Source organism: Meles meles, chromosome 3 (genome assembly GCF_922984935.1).
Source record: "Meles meles chromosome 3, mMelMel3.1 paternal haplotype, whole genome shotgun sequence".
NCBI classification, from domain to species: Eukaryota; Metazoa; Chordata; class Mammalia; order Carnivora; family Mustelidae; genus Meles; species Meles meles.
In genome coordinates this window covers 49,784,459-49,800,124 of record NC_060068.1, presented here as the reverse complement: position 1 = coordinate 49,800,124, position 15,666 = coordinate 49,784,459, and the positions used below count along the sequence as shown (strand labels likewise).

The window sequence follows — 15,666 nt, the reverse complement described above, 5'->3', positions numbered from 1 at the left end:
AAGGTCAGTGGTAAGAGTATTTTAACTTAATGTAAAACTGCAAAACCATTTTTCAGAGCAGCTATACCATTCTGCATTTCTTCCAGCAATATATGAGAGTCCTAGTTCTTCATCAGCACTTGATGTTGTCAGTGTTCTTTATTTTAGCCATTCTGATAGGCTAATTTTGGTGTTGTATTTGTATTTAATGGCTAATGATGTTGAACATCTTTTCATGTGTTTATTTGCCATCCCTATATCCTTTCTCGTAAAGATTCTATTCAAGGTCTTTGCACATTTTGTAATTGGGTTGTTTGCTTTGAGCTTTTATAGTTTTTTTTTTTTTATGTATTCTGGACAATCTTTCTCAGATACATGATTTGCAAATGTTTCCTCACATCTATAACTTATCTCTTCATTCTCTTGGCAGTTTCTTAAGCAAAGAAAACCTTTTAATTTGAGGTCCAAATTATCAGATTTTTTTCTCTATAGGTCCTACTTTGGTATCATTCTTAAGAACACTTTGTCTAACACTAGGCCATAAAATTTTTCCTAAGAAAATAATTTTAGAAAAAGGAAATGCTACGTTCATAAGGATAGCCCTCATGGTGCATTGGTGAATGGTGAATGGTGAAAAATTAGAAATAATATCATTTTGCCATCATAGAGCAATGGGCAAATATTGTGCTGTCATCCTGTGGCCATTAAAAGTATTTATGAAAAATATATAGTATCACAGAGAAATAACTATGTCTTCACTTGATCTTAGCCAAAAGGCCAAGAAGTGATAATTATGTCTTAAGTTAAAGTAAGATACAAATGATACATTCTATCTGCCCGTAGTTAAAAAAAAAAAATCTGATAATTACTTAGAAAAAGAGATAAGAAGGAAATACACTTAAAATGTTAAAGATAAGCCATAGTGACTCTGGGTAACTTTTCATCCTTTTTACTTTTCTATATTTCCCTGGTTTTCTTTAAATAGGTTTATGAAATAAAACTAAAAACCAAAAACCAGCAAAATTTTAGTTAAAAAAAAAAAAAATCCAGTCTTGACATATTTGTCTCTGGTGTGAGATCAAGCACTGTCCTTTTACTGAATCTGACTGCTCTGCTCTGGAAGATTGGGGATAGAAGTTTGAGAAGAAAGACCTTCTGGCCCTGTCTATAGAAAGTGGCCCCAGAGTTGGGGGAGAGGATGGCAGGGGGAAGAGGGAGGGTGAGAGCAGAAGTATGTTTGACAACACAGAGGGACAGTGATTATAGGCTATATGCTAGCAAACTCCATCCTCTTCTCTCCTGTCTGCTGCCTAAATTTGCTACAAGCCAAGAGTTCTGGGAACAGTGTAGATTTTTATATGGATTGTATTTATTCGGTCACTGCTGTGATCTATCAGATCCTGTGCTCTATAACACCAAGAGGACTAGTGGTTAGCCTCTGTGTAGGATAGAGAACCTCCCTTGTAGGCCCTCTCAGTCCAATGATTCCATCTGCCATCCAACATAGGCAAGCCACTTGTCACTATATTGCAGCTAAATAAGCTCTTCTTTGCTGGTGATGGCCTGCAGTTTTCAAAATTACCTTTCACTTAATATCTCTCCAAATAGCCACATGTTTCACTTTTTTCTGGTCTCCTGCCCTGAACTATAAAATTGTGGTGTGCTTTTTCTTTTAAACATAGTTGCTCCATTTCACAGTAGGGCATTGATGGCTCCCGAAGAGTTAGGTAATCACCACAGTGTTCTCCAGGAGGACAGGTAAAATCCTCACTGTGGACCAGGAGCAGAACCCACACGCTTTGTGGACCTGTTTATCCTGATTTTCCCCTTTCTGCATGGTAATCAAAGCAAACTGAAAAGCCTCCATCCACCATGCCTGATGAAGTTAACTTGTTCTAAGTTCATCTTAAAATCCTTAAGACTCACTTGAGTACTTCACATAGGAGGTGCAGAAGCCGCCTGCTTTTGAGAGAGGAAAGAAAGCACAAAGGCTCCGAATCACTGTTTTGAGCCAACAGGCAACCAAGGCCTTCAGGGTGTATTACAAAGTGATGAACTCCTACTAGAAGGAGGAGCTCTCTCTGAAATGACCTATTGCTGCCTATAGCTTGGTCCCTTTGACCTCAGAGCTGGGCTGTGCTAATAAAAACGGGAGGGGCTCATTAGCTTTCTTTTCCATTCATGCTTGTTTTGAAAACATTACATGCCTTGCAGATTACATGATAATTATACTTAAGGGTTGCCAAGGCGCTTCAGGAATAATTATCATATGATTTGCAGGTTTTAGAGCTCATGGTAACACTTTAGTGCTGGGATGCCATCTTTAGTCATTCACGGCAATTACCCTTCTCAAAAGTGCACTCTCACAATCTTTTATTGTTCCTTGAGCCTGACAAGAAGCCAAAGAGGCTAAATTAGATGTGTTCAAAGGAGGCAGGGGAATTTGGGGGATGTGATGCTCTACCACTGTCCTGAATGGAAGGCCAGCCAAATCTGAGTCTTTACTGGGGCTGCATGAAGGCTGGGATTTAATAAAAGCTAACACCAGCTTGGGGAGCTTTCTTGCAGTAGACACAGACATGCCTACTCCTTCCTTACTCTTCATAGAAACCTTGAAATGTGATTAAAAGTAGCAAGCCAGTCATTTTCACCACTTTACTGTAATTGTTCCAAATGATGTTTCTAACAACTACCACCCAACTGGTCATAACTAAGAATTTTGTCCTCTCAGCAGGTGAAGCTTTAGCTTATCAATCCTCTCATGTATGGAACCCTCTCTCCCTTTGGCACTGTAGACACCATTCTTCTGTGCTTACGGTCCTACTTATCTTTAATTTCTCTGCCAGTTCCTTTTACACTGTGCTGAGTTCCTGTGTTTGACATGTAGTGGGTGGTGGATAGTTGTTTACTCTGTAGATATATGGATGGTAATCCAGTACTATCCAAGAATTGTACTGAATGGGTCCACATTCATGCTCAAGAAGAGCATGTGCAATGTTAGAGAGCGGTATCTGGTTATGTGTCATTCTCTCATTTTTTTCATCACCTAATACCTACATAACACCTACTACGTGGCAGACAACAGGATGGGCATGAACAGGATGGGTCAGACAGAATTTCTACCTTTGGTCTGGTGGGTGCTGGTGCTGGTAAGTCAAAGATAATCAAAATGGAGCCCAGCAAGAGCTATGTTAGAGAAGGAGAGGACCATGGGAGCACAATTCTCTGCTTGGAGGGAGGAGACCAGGCCTCCCTGACCTTTAGGCTGAGACCTGAAGGAAAAGGAAGATTTGGAGAGGGTTATGAGCAAGTATGGTTTGGATGAAGAGAATGGCCTTCAAGAGAGCTTAGAGGTAAAAGTGAATTGAGAAGCTTTATGAGAATGAAGGGAGAAGACAAGGGAAAAGGCAAATAAGGGAAAGTTAATGTGCATGTGGGATGGTTCAGGAGAATGTCAAGGTAGGGTGCAAGCCATGTCTGCTCAGGACACTGCCTGACAAGGAAGCTGTAGGGTTATTTATTATAGAAGGCTCCCATAGAATCAGGGAACATGCCAATTCAACCACAGTGAGGAGAGGGGATAGACCATTTCTGGACAAGGCCTGATGAGTAAGTCTTTATTATTTTTTTTAATTACTATTTTTAAAAAGATTTATTTATGACCTGAGCCAAAATCAAGAGTCAGATGCTCAAAAAACTGAGCCACGTAGGTGCCCCAGTAAGGCTTTATAGGAAACACTGAATCTTCACAGTTGTGCCTTTTGTGAGGCAGCAGGATGGGGTATGTGGTTCTTTCCCTTGTTAGATAATTGAGGAGATGCTCACAAGAGGGCGCCCTTGCAGAAGAAAGTCCTCACTCATCTGTTCACATCCTTTGTCCCAAACAACACAAATAACTGAGGGCCCTCATAGGAGCCCCTCCAACCCCCCCCCCCCACAGGAAACCATCCCCTGATGATGACAGTAAGGACACTGGCCCACTTAAATTCCTGTGCAGCTAAATCACAGTTGTGGTTCCAAAACAAAAGAATCCTATTATAACCTCAGTGGTCTGTTTTTTTTAAATGTCATATCATTTTTTTGGAAAATTTTATTTTTAAGTAATTGCTCTACCTAATGTGAGACTCAAACTCACAACCCCAAGATCAAGAGTCACATGCTCTACCAGCTGAGCCAGCCAGGTGCCCCATCATATCATTCTTTTTTTTTTTTTTTTTTTAAGATTTTATTTATTTATTTGACAGAGAGAGATCATAAGTAGGCAGAGAGGCAGGCAGAGAGAGTGAGAGGGAAGCAGGCTCCCTGCCGAGCAGAGAGCCTGATGCGGGACTCAATCCCAGGACCCTGAGATCATGACCTGAGCCGAAGGCAGCGGCTTAAACCACTGAGCCACCCAGGCGCCCCATCATATCATTCTTTAGGAGCCTCATACAGTTTGTAATAGCATTGATTAAATTAGTACTTACCATATAAGCAATGAGCTACCTGTCTTCAGCATCTAGAAGGATTCAAGGTAAACCTTTTGACTTCTTTCATTTTTATACCACACACGTCACTATCAGATCTGCTATAAGACCAAGAAATTGTGTCTTATTTTAGGCAAAATACTATAGTCATTTAGGCATTCCCTAGGAGTAAATGCCTGGCACCTTAATTTCACTTGGTTTCTTAATGATATTATCTTGGAGTTTCAGCCCATTTCCTCAGGAAGTGCTATTAGCAGTACAGGATGCAGAATTTAGTCTAATGAGTAGACAACAATGTGGGTATTTTAAACCCAGGCTGTGTCTTGGATGATGGCTGAAATATAAAAGAATAAATGGACCCTATTTTTCCTTGCCTAAGGACCCCTTGTTGTAAAGGCCCCCCCTTCCCCTAACAGGTGTGTCCCTAGTAATATATGGTAGATATTGGATATGATCTGACATGGCCCCTCACTTATGCAAGCCCTTTCCAATACTCTAAGAGGCTCCTAGCAACTTTGTGTTGTAATTCCGAATTTTTTTTCTTAAATGGGGGCTCTCCAGATTATATAAATTTCAGGTGTTTTTTATATGAAGCTATTTTGATGTCCATCCTTTCAGCCACAGAGCACCTGTCAGTCCCTGCTGGATCGAGCACATCTAGGACAATAGTGATTGTTTCAAATTGTACGCATTTCCACCAGCTTTTCTCTCTTGGTTGTTCTTTAAGGGGCTATTGTATCAAAGAGAAGGAAGGAAGTGACTAAGAAAAGGAAGTTATGCCTAAGTCATTTTAAAAGTGTATTTTTCAAATGACAGAACTTTTTCCCAATGTGGGGGTTTTGGGCAAGGCTCCGGACAGCATGGATGAAATATGAATCTTTGAGGGGATGAATTCCTTCTTTGCCCCGCTGCTAGTCTTTTGCATATGGACTGAGCTTTCACGAATTTTCCCAGTGTTCTCTTTGCATTCCCAAACTCACTTAATTCATGGTCTGTCTGCCTCTGTGTTTCCTTTTTCCTCAGCCCCAAGAGATGTGCGTGCCTACCTTCTGCATTGCTGGCTTCATTTCCATCTTCGGCATGTGAGAGCCTCTCTGCTGGCTGCAGATACATTACCTCTATTTTCCTGGAGTCGTTCCCATCACTGCCTGTCTCGGAAGGCTCCCTTTCACATTATTTTATTCTGTCATCAGCTAGCAAGGCTAATGGAGACCGTGAACTTAGCATGCTGTTTGTCCTTTCCTACCATGAGAAATCATCTCCAATCGCATTTACTCTTTGCAATGGGAAAGCAGGAAAGAATCTTATTCATCATGGTCTCAAGCCCACAGTGGCAGAGGCTGAGTTGCTATGAAAGTTCCAGCTTCAGGCAAAGAGGGGAAAGAGTGCAGAACAAATCTAAATACAGGAATGTATACGTGTGCACACACATTTAAACATGGAGTCAATTTGCCCAGAAATTGATATGCACCTGAGTTCAAGCCCCAGTTTTAGCCTCTTTCTACATGTTGGATATGTGCTTGTGGGAGCCCATTTTCTTTTTCTTTGACATTCAGTTAAGCTAAAAGCGAAAACAGCCATCTGTACTGCCTTTGATACAGTGGATTACTAAAAGCTGTTCCCTGTCAGACCTCTTCTTTCAGCCTTGGCGAGGAGACACATACACATATGACACTTCTGTCATCCACATATGAAACACACAGATTGCAACAGAGTCATAGGTCCTCTAAAATATCATCAGGCTAAATACTAAATTCTTTCCAATGGATGGCTTTCCTTCTATGGCCATACCAGAGTGAAGGCATTAATTTCACTCTCAGGTCTTTGGTTTTGTATGTGTTTTTTTGTTTTTCCAACTGAGGGCACCAGACATTCTCTCTGATCCTCAGTTGTATTCCACATTTTTTCATTAACACTTGCATTTAAGCAGCTCATTCTAATTCTTTCCGTTGTTCCTGTTCTGCGTGAACTATCTGCTGGCAGTTGCCATGCCAACTCCAAATCCTGGGGTCCTGCTGCTAGATCACAAGCTGTCATTAGCATATTTTTAATAGCACCTGATTGCCCTCCAAAGACCTTCTAGTAGCTGAACTCCATTAGCTCAGAGTGTCATGAGATTTGACTGCATATTTACAGACCGGATCAGGGAGAGAATATGCTGAGCTACACAACTAGGCTCCAGGCTTAGTTTCCATGAGTGCTGGGTTGGTTCCTTAGGTCTCATTCAAAAGGAAGATCTGACAATTGTGTGTCCATGTAGGTATCAGCTTTTGCTTCCTATCACTGACTTTCCATAATGTGGAATGTCAGCATGACTTTCAAACTTGGTGAAGCCTTCTCTCAGTTACATTGAAAAATCAGCTGCTCCCCACAGTTTAGAGACCTGGGCAGTGATGATACTACCATGTTGTTCTTTCTAACTTACAGCAAACTAAATGGAGCAGGCAGTACTGCTCTGAAGTCAGAGTTAGAGAAGAGTGAATTTGAAGTATTTCAATAATGAAAAGAGTTAAGGAGACAGATTATTTCAAAGTAGGTAGTTAAGAGCTTTTGGAATTAAGTTGCTTTGAAGTTCTGAAAACTCAGCAGCCAATGAGCTAAGTAGAAGAATTTTGACACCTCAAGTGAAGACAAGAGGAAGTTTTAAATTGCTACATAAATTTGAAGAAAGCAAAAAGAAGTTAAACTGTGGTTAAAAACAGTTTAGTGAAGAGGGACCTTGCGAAGTCTCATGCTTATGGAGAAAGGACAGATAAGGCAAATGCATGAAGTGAGGGGACTGGAAGGCGAGGGAAGGCAGTGGTTCTCAGTGTCAGCTCTGTAGAGATGTGTGTGATGTTAGGACTGGAATAATCCGGGCTGACTTGTCTAAAGTGACTACTTCCTCCTGTAGGTTAGCATGGGACCCCAAGCTGCCAAATCTTTGTGTAGATGAAGAAAAGTTAGAAATACATATTTTTAATAAAACTTCCCCATGTAAAAATATCAAGTCTATAATAATTTATCTATAAAACATTGGGCAACCCAACATGGTGTAGGAGAAAAAAATATTTCTTGTGTTGAATATGACCTGCCAATTGGCCACCTGTTTTAAAGGAAATACATTTTTTAAATTCTAGAACTAAGATATTATTAAAATAATATATGCAAATTACTGAGGAACTATATTTTGATGGAAAGCAATATTAGATAAGGACACATGTTAATTCAAATTCCCAGTTAAGTTTTCATAAGCCTCAGTATTTGGTTCATATCATCAAGCAATGCTGGAAGAATAAGGACAGTGAGCAGTGTGAGAGATCAGAAGATATAACAAAACATGGTTGGGGCGCCTACGTAGCTCAGTGGGTTAAAGCCTCTGCCTTCGGCTCCAGACCCCAGGGTCCTGGGATCGAGCTCCGCATCGGGCTCTGGAGCCTGCTTCCCTTCCTCTCTCTCTGTCTGCCTCTCTGCCTACATGTGATCTCTATCTGTCAAATACATAAATAAAATCTTTAAAAAAACAAAACAAAACATGGTTGGCTGGTGCAGTCATAGAAGACTTCAAGGAAGGGGTGGTCTATCCTTCAAAGGCCTGTTGGATTTGGAGAAAGAGATGAAAGGGTACATTTTTCCAGGAAGAAGACATGGACCACAGGTCCCAAGGAGAAGTTTAGAAGATGCTTTATAAGAACAGACCGAAACATCACAGATGTAATGCTGGGCTAAATGCATACATACGTGCATGTCAGCTCAAAAACAAAGAAAAATGTTATGACTTACTTATAGTCCTTAACTTCCCATATTAGGGCTGAGAGGCATGAAAAATGGAATTTATCTTAGGAATGCAGACTCAGGTATTTGAATAAGTCTGCCTGAAAAACTGACAATCTGAAATGCATTAGTGCCCAGAGCATTTACTTAAATTATGTTCGTGTGGATACAGTTTCTCCCAATTTTTTTCAGAAGAGTTGTATTTCTTCATTTTATTTTTTAAAATTCTGTATGCTGCTGCTTTGTTGCTAGATCATAATCCTATCTTCGAGTTTCATTTGTAACCCTGGGATCTTAAGCCTGGACTTTTTTTCCAAGAAGTTACCTTACCCATCGAAGTCAACTTTGGTTGCTTTCTTTGACACTTGCCACATATGGCCCTCAAAGGGCTTGGTGGTTTCAACATTAGTATGACTAGTTGATAGACTAAATATTGTGATAGTCTTACTATAGTAAGACTTTGGCTTTCTGTGTTATTTGATCACACATCTGTTTCTGCATAGCGGCTTCCTACAGCCTTGCCATGCCAAGTCACGATGAGGATGGGACTGTGGAGTTAGTTTATCTCCCAGCAGGGCTGCCCAGAGAAGAGTCTTCAGGTGTGGGAGGGGGGTCCTGGAAAGGTGCCAGTGGAGACCTGCATAAGACTATTGAGAGGAAGAAAGTTAATTAAAAGTCCAGTTAAGTTGACTCAAAAGATTCATTACGCTGGAGGAGCCGAATGGGACATGATCCAAAGGATCAAAGTGAGGGTCAGAAACAGGATGACTGGAAACAAAGCCAGCTCAGGAACTCACCCTGGGAATGTTGGGACAGTGCTCTGGCAACATCTTGTGCACAGGTTGGTGAGCCCAGCCGGATGGGGCCCTTATTCTGATAGGACCAGAGCTTGGATAGATGCTCTTCGTTTGGTGGGAAAGGAGCAGTATTGAGAGACAGTTTGGCAGGCACCAGTTTGGGAGCATTGTTTTCCTGTCTGTCAAATGAGAGATCTGTGCTGATGATCTCTCGTGTCTGTGCGAGTGGTAACATTCTCTGACACCATCTGGATAAGGCACCTAAAGCATTAGGCTCATGCCTACCCTGGAACCATCCAGTTCTCCCTCAACCTTTGCAGATCTATCCCTGGTGAATGTACAGAGCATCAGCACAGATCTGCCCGGGGAACATCCAAGGAGAAGTAACAGCTGGAGCCAAGCCCCAGAATACCCATCCTTCCTCCTCAGTGGAGGGCACCTCGGTTAGCACCTTCTGCAGGAAGGAAATGCCTGTGGAGAATTCCTTTCCCTATGTCCCCAGATCAGGCCCTAAAATCTGGGGAAATGCTTGCAATGGGAATGTGCTGTCCTATAAAATCAAGTACACCAATCAAACTAAAAGTGAGTAAAGTGCTTGCCAAGTTTGCCTGTGGTCACATAAACTAGACTTAGCTGTTTCCTGAAGATAGGAGCTGGAAGTCTCATGGGTAAAGCTGACTGAGCTCACACATTTCACCCTTGGCCTACTTTGTTTATCTCCAGACCACTGAAGCATTCAGTCTAGACCGTACAGTATTTCCAGTATCTTACTTCTTTCCCAAGCATCTGGTTTTTCTCAGGCCGCACGTGATCCACCCTGTGCAGCCTTGTGCTGGGATCCAGGAACTGTGGAATGTCTACTTGTGCTTGGGTCACTGAAGACATTTGTTGAAGTCTGGGGCTTGTCTTCTAAGGTGACCTCTCAAGCAGTACACACTTGGGGTTTCTTTCCACACAGCAAATTTGGGCCCTTGGATACGACTTTCTACCAACTTTAGAACTCAGGAAAGAGAATATCAGAGCATTGCAGGCCAGGCACCCTGGCAACTTCTTGGGTGGAAGTGCTGAAACTTCAGGAGGCCTCAGCTACCATCCAAAGTGGCCTATACATCGTTCATGTCCACTGTATATGGAATGCATTGGTTTTGTTTTTCTCTGCTTCTGCAAGCTTAAAAACCCACCAGTCAACAGGTACTTAACGAGCATCTGCAATTTCACTGGGCTAAGTGACCTGCTTTAGTGAAGACTTCTGATCTCGAGAAGCTTACTGCTGAAGTGAAATGATAAAAATAATTCTTACGAAGGAATATTGAGTGACAGACAAGTTCTGTGAGCATGGTACTGAAAGGGAGAACAGTGGTTATGCTTCCAAGAAGAAATAGATTTATGGTAGGCTTTGTAGGATGGGTAGAAATTGAACAGTGGATGGATAATGAAGAAATTTTATGCAAGAAATACAGTCTAAATTCATTCAGATAGGTAGAAATAGTGAACTAAGTAAAGCATTAGATGATAGTCTAGGTTTATTTATCTTGCTTCACCATCTTTTATTACCTTTTTATATGGTACAGACAAGGAATTTGATTTGTAGTTGATGTGGATTCAAATAATCTGTAAGTCCCTATTTACCTCTGCCTTTTGGGTTCAAGGATGACACTCTTGGATCTCATGAACTTTGGCTAAAACACCATCTGCTCCTTCAACATCACACAATTTTCTTTTAACCAATAGTTTTATATTACTGTGCTGGATATTGTCTACCTGGACTAGATATTGTCTACTTCTCCATTTCTGCTTATGGTTTTGCCTAGTCCCTGACATATCACTTTCATAGAATGTTTGCTCCTCCTGCCTCATGAATGGTAACATCAGCTAAGATCTAGTTTACATTCGTGTGTGTAGTTCGTATTCATCTTGGGTTTCAGAAAGCCTTGATGGCCTTACATTAATTATTCTATTTCAAGCTAAGAAACAATAAGCAGCCAATAACTGATGTCCAAAGGAGGTGTATCAGCAGTTTCAAGAATTCCTGAGGCCCAAAACTGGCTTAGGAACTCCCTCAGGGACCAGCCAAGGGGTCAGTGCCATCTCAGTATTGAAGACAGGTACCAAGAAAGAATCCATGTTGGGAACTATGTGAAAAATTAGAATCAGATAGTACTTCGGATGCTTAGAACTGGGAAGGACAATGCAGTTGGTCTCAAGGAAGTTGATAGCCTGCGGAGCTATCTTTAAGGGACAGCCTATTCTTAAAACATGTTTTGAGTTGTACCTGATGGTTCCCAGTTATGACCAAGCCTTTATCTCACACAAGTTTGGGGTGAGTGCACTAGAGGACTAACACGCAGGTGTAACTGTGGGAAGAAGGAAGAGCAGTTATGTAAGTAAGCAACCATAGCTTCAACATGCCCAGTGGGGCTGTTTTTTTTTTTAAAGATTTTATTTATTTATTTGACAGAGATCACAAGTAGGTAGAGAGGCAGGCACAGAGAGAGGAGGAAGCAGGCTCCCTGCTAAGCAGAGAGCCTGATGTGGGACTCGATCCCAGGACCCTGGGATCATGACCTGAGCCGAAGGCAGAGGCTTAACCCACTGAGCCACCCAGGCGCCCCATGGGACTGTTTTTTTTTAAAAATAGAAGAGTATTTATTGAAAGGTGTTTAGAATTCCATTGTAGAGATCAGTGAATGTGCCCAGTAGAACAGGATCTGGAGTTCAGAGTATGTATAAGAGCCAAATATTCTGGCCAAAAAGTGAACAGTTTTGTCTCTCACAAGCAAAACAAATCCCATTGGGTACCATTTGTTCCTTGGCTGCATTAGAAAATCCTCCTCAATGTGACAACACCTGAATTATTGAGACATTTATAGTATCCTTATTTTCACGAAGGGAGAAGCATGATCCTGTGATAAATGTATACAAATTTATTGGGTAAAATTTAAAAATTCTGGACCTGATTCCAGGAGTGAGATATAAACATCCTTTCAGTGTATATCCTGTTTTATTGCATTTAATGTTATGTAAGGTTTAGAACTTACAAAGAGTGAGACTTGCAAACTCCTAAAGTGAGTGTCCTGTTGAGATGCAGCTCAGAGACTGGAGGGCTTTGGGAGAATGCTATATGATCGAGTTCTTCCTGGATAAGTAATACTGCTTTCATTCATTTGACTGCCAGTCACACCACCATGGAATGAGTAGTAGAGAATGTAAGAAGTGAGGTGTACTTGATTGACCACATCAACAAATTTGTTTTGAATCCTGCTACATGGTAGTCACTGTATTGAAGATATGTGGATGAATGATCCTTGCTTCCAGCTTACAGATAAATGGAAGGGAAGACTGTATTTCAGAAAAGTACTTGTTTTGATATACATGATGAAATGGATGGGGCGCCTGGGTGGCTCAGTGGGTTAAAGCCTCTGCCTTCGGCTCGGGTCATGATCCCAGGGTCCTGGGATCGAGCCCCACATCGGGCTCTCTGCTCCACGGGGAGCCTGCTTCCTCCTCTCTCTGTGCCTGCCTCTCTGCCTAGTTGTGATTTCTCTCTGTCAAATTAAAAAAAAAAAAAAAAAAAAAGAAATGGAAGTACTTAGGAACAATTAATCCAGAATTTGTATGGATAGTGTGTGGGCATGGTTGGATTACATCATAGGCCGTTCCTATAGGTATGAACCTTAACTTGGGAATTGAAGGATGATTTAGAATTAGCAAAGGAATATTAAGGTATAGGCTAAATATCCCTACACTGCCTCAAACTAGTTACACATTTTTTTTTTTTCTTACACAAAAATTCCAGCCTAGGAAGGTAGGGATGTAGGAAACTCTTCACTGTTGGATCATTTCAGGTCCCAAGTTCCTATGTCAAGGACTGTGAAGGGTCTGAGATTTTATCCTACATGTAAGCAATCAATTTAGCATGCCACAGTTTCATGGATGGAAATAGACACAAGACTCCTAGGTCAGAAACAAATGACTGTATTACTCATGGCAACGACAGCAGCCAGAATATCAGCATTTGTTCCAGTTACCTGAGCCCCAAATCTTATAGGGCACACTAAGAGGGGCAGGAGATATTTGTACCAGGAGGACATTTATTACCCTGGATAGTAAACAAACTTGCCCTTTGCTCTGGATGGAGGCACTATCTCTCTTTTTGTTTGTTTGTTTTTATTATGTTATGTTAGTCACCATACAGTTCTTCATTAGTTCTTGATGTAGTGTTCTATGATTCATTGTTTGTGTGTAACACCCAGTGGCCATTGTAATACAATGTCCTCCTTAATACCCATCACTGGGCTAACCCAGTGAAACCCTCAGTTTGTTTCCCAGGGTCCATAGTCCCTTATAGTTTGTCTTTCCCTCTGATTTTTCCCCCTTCATTTTTTTCTTCCTTCTTCTAATGTTCTCTGTGCTATTCCTTATGTTCCCACATGAGTGAAACACAAATGATAATTAACTTTCTTTGCTTGACTTATTTCATTCAGCATAATCTCCTCCAGCCCCATCCATGTTGATGCAAAAGTTGGGTATTCATCCTTTCAGATAGATAGCTGAGTAATATTCCATTGTGTATATGCACCACATCTTCTTTAACCATACATCTTTTGAAGGGCATCCTGGCTCTTTCCACAGTTTGGCTATTGTGGACATTGCTGCTATGAACACTCGGGTGTATGTGCCCCTTCTTTTCACCACATCTGTGTACAATTCCTGGGTCATAGAATAGCTCTATTTTTACCTTTTTAAAGAACCTCCATACTGTTTTCCAAAGTGGCTATACCAACTTCCATTCCCAAAAACAGCGTAAAAGGGTTCCCTTCTCCACATCTTCTCCAACATTTGTTGTTTCCTGCCTTGTTAATTTTTGCCATTCTAACTGGTGTAAGGTGGTATCTCAGTGTGGTTTTGATTTGAATTTCCCTGATGGCTAATGACGTTGAACATGTTTTCATGTGTCTGTTTGCCATTTGTATATCTTCTTTGGAGAAGTGTCTGTTCATGTCTCCTGCCCTTTTTGGGGCTGGATTATTTTATTTGTTTTCTGGGTGTTGAGTTTGAGCATTTCTTTATACATCTTGGATACCAGCCCTTTATCTGTAGTGTCATTTGCAAATATTTTCTTCCATTCTGTGGGTTACCTCTTTGTTTTGTTGGAAGGTTTCCCTTGCAGTGCAGAAGATTTTGTCTTTATGAAGTCCCAAAAGTTCATTTTCACTTCTGTTTCCCTTGCTTTGGAGATGTGTCTTGAAAGAAGTTTCTGTGGCTGATGTTGAAGAGTTACTGCCTATATTCTCCTCTAGGATTTTGATGGATTCCTGTCTCACATTGAGGTCTGTCATCCATTTAGTTTGTCTTTGTGCATGGTGTAAGAGAATGGTCAAATAGCTGTCCAATTTTCCTAGCACCATTTATTGAAGAGACTGTCTTTTTTCCATTAGATATTTTTTCCTGCTTTGTTGAAGATTAGTTGACCATAGAGTTGAGGGTCCATTTCTGGGCTCTCTATGCTGTTCCATTGATCTATGAGTCTGTTTTTGTGCCAGTACCGTGCTGCCTTGGTGATCAAGACACTATCTCTATTTTCTAAAGTTGTTTGCTATACAATATCCTTGAAAAGGAAAGAAAAAAACAAAACATCTGGAACAAAGGTAGTTAGTGCCTTTGCTCATCAGATGGGCAAAAATGTTAAATTATGGAGAATTATCTCTTAACATCTTCTATTTCTGTCTTTTAGGGCAGGAATTGGCAAATTATGACCAATAGGCAAAATCTGGTCCACTTTCTGTCTTTATAAATAAAATTTATTGGCACACAGCTAAGTACATTATTTTAAGTATTGTCTATGGCTGCTTTAATGCTACAGTGACAGAGATAGTTTCAACAGAGATCATATGGCCTCCTTACAGAAAGTTTGTCAATCGCTCCTGTAAGGTATGGTCATTCTTCACCTGACCAAAGCTAGCTGGTGAGTACCACATCCATAATTCAGCTGTAATAGGAGGGGAATGAGGAAGAAGAGTCCAGCAATTCATTTAAAGGATTTATCCAGAAGTTGACTTCTCTTTACTTCTCACTGGCCGGAACTTAGTGACATGTTACCTGGTTACACTTCTAGTTTTAATGATTCCCTGGAAGAACTCATAGGTCTCAGCATATAGTCTTATTCATGGCCAAGTTTTACTACAGACAAAACAGTTTCTTGGGGCTGGTTAATTCTTTATTGTGGGAGACTGTTCTGTACATATCAGTGGCACTCTTCTCAATCCTGACAATCATGTGTCTCCAGACATTGCCAAATGTGCTCCTGGGTCACAAACATCGAGTTCAGATCCAAGCTGGTGTTTGAAGGCCTGAGAGACCAGGCCTTATTGAGAAAAACAGTTAAGTATTTTGTTATAGTTTGAGAATGAATGAGAGATGGACAGTAGCAAGAAATAAGGCTGAAGGTATAGGCTGGGGCCAGGTAAAAAAGCAATTTGTGGGGTGCCTGGGTGGTTCAGTCAGTTAAGCCTCTGACTCTTGATTTCAGCTCAGGTTGTGACCTCAGGTCAGACCCCATGTTTTTCTCTGCACTCAGTACGGAGTCTGCTTGAGATTCTTTCTCCCTCTCTGCAATTCCCCTGCTCCTCCTTGCGTGCCTGCTTTCTTTCTCTCAAATAAATAAGTACATC

At 41.1% G+C, this 15,666-nt stretch overlaps 1 pseudogene; it reads right to left on the bottom strand.

The window, feature by feature from the left end:
* Positions 1-621: 621 nt before the first annotated feature.
* On the bottom strand, positions 622-768 carry LOC123939391 (annotated as a pseudogene).
* Positions 769-15,666: the final 14,898 nt, after the last annotated feature.